Here is a 599-nt window from a genome sequence, read left to right as displayed (position 1 = left end):
CCACACAGACTGGTGGAGGCGGGACAGAAGTGTTGCATTAATGTTATTTTATAATTCATAATTAATTTCAGACTTGTGTTTAGAGACTGAATAACTTCCACCGTCACCTGTCTGTCGACGCAGAGAGTCTAACGAGACGCCGTCACTGCAGCAGCAACATGTTTTACCTCCATGCACATCCTGCTGCAGCCGTCTGTCATCGTCCGTCCAAAAAAAACAGCCTTAAAGTTCTTTATATTTGATCTGATCGAACGAATCAAAGCAAAGAGGAAAAACAACCAGAGACTAAAAAACGTAACGAAAACAAACATGTGAAACGGATCAGATGGACAACAGCTCACTGGTGTCCAACATCTCTAATTTCACACTAAAATGTGATCGATGGACACACACACACACACACACACAGTCGTCTCCCTCCTCACATCACACACACACTCCAACAGAAACGTCACACACACACACACACACACACACACACACACACACGCGGGTCTCCAAATGCCACTCTGTCAGTTATTCTGTGCCAGTGTTGAGGCATTAAATGGCTTCGCCTGTCACTCCAGTCAGCCATGCAATGAATTCTGGGAGTTCTCACT

The sequence above is a fragment of the Thunnus albacares genome, chromosome 21 (assembly GCF_914725855.1).
Source record: "Thunnus albacares chromosome 21, fThuAlb1.1, whole genome shotgun sequence".
Classification (NCBI taxonomy): domain Eukaryota; kingdom Metazoa; phylum Chordata; class Actinopteri; order Scombriformes; family Scombridae; genus Thunnus; species Thunnus albacares.
Note: the sequence above shows the minus strand (reverse complement) of the source record.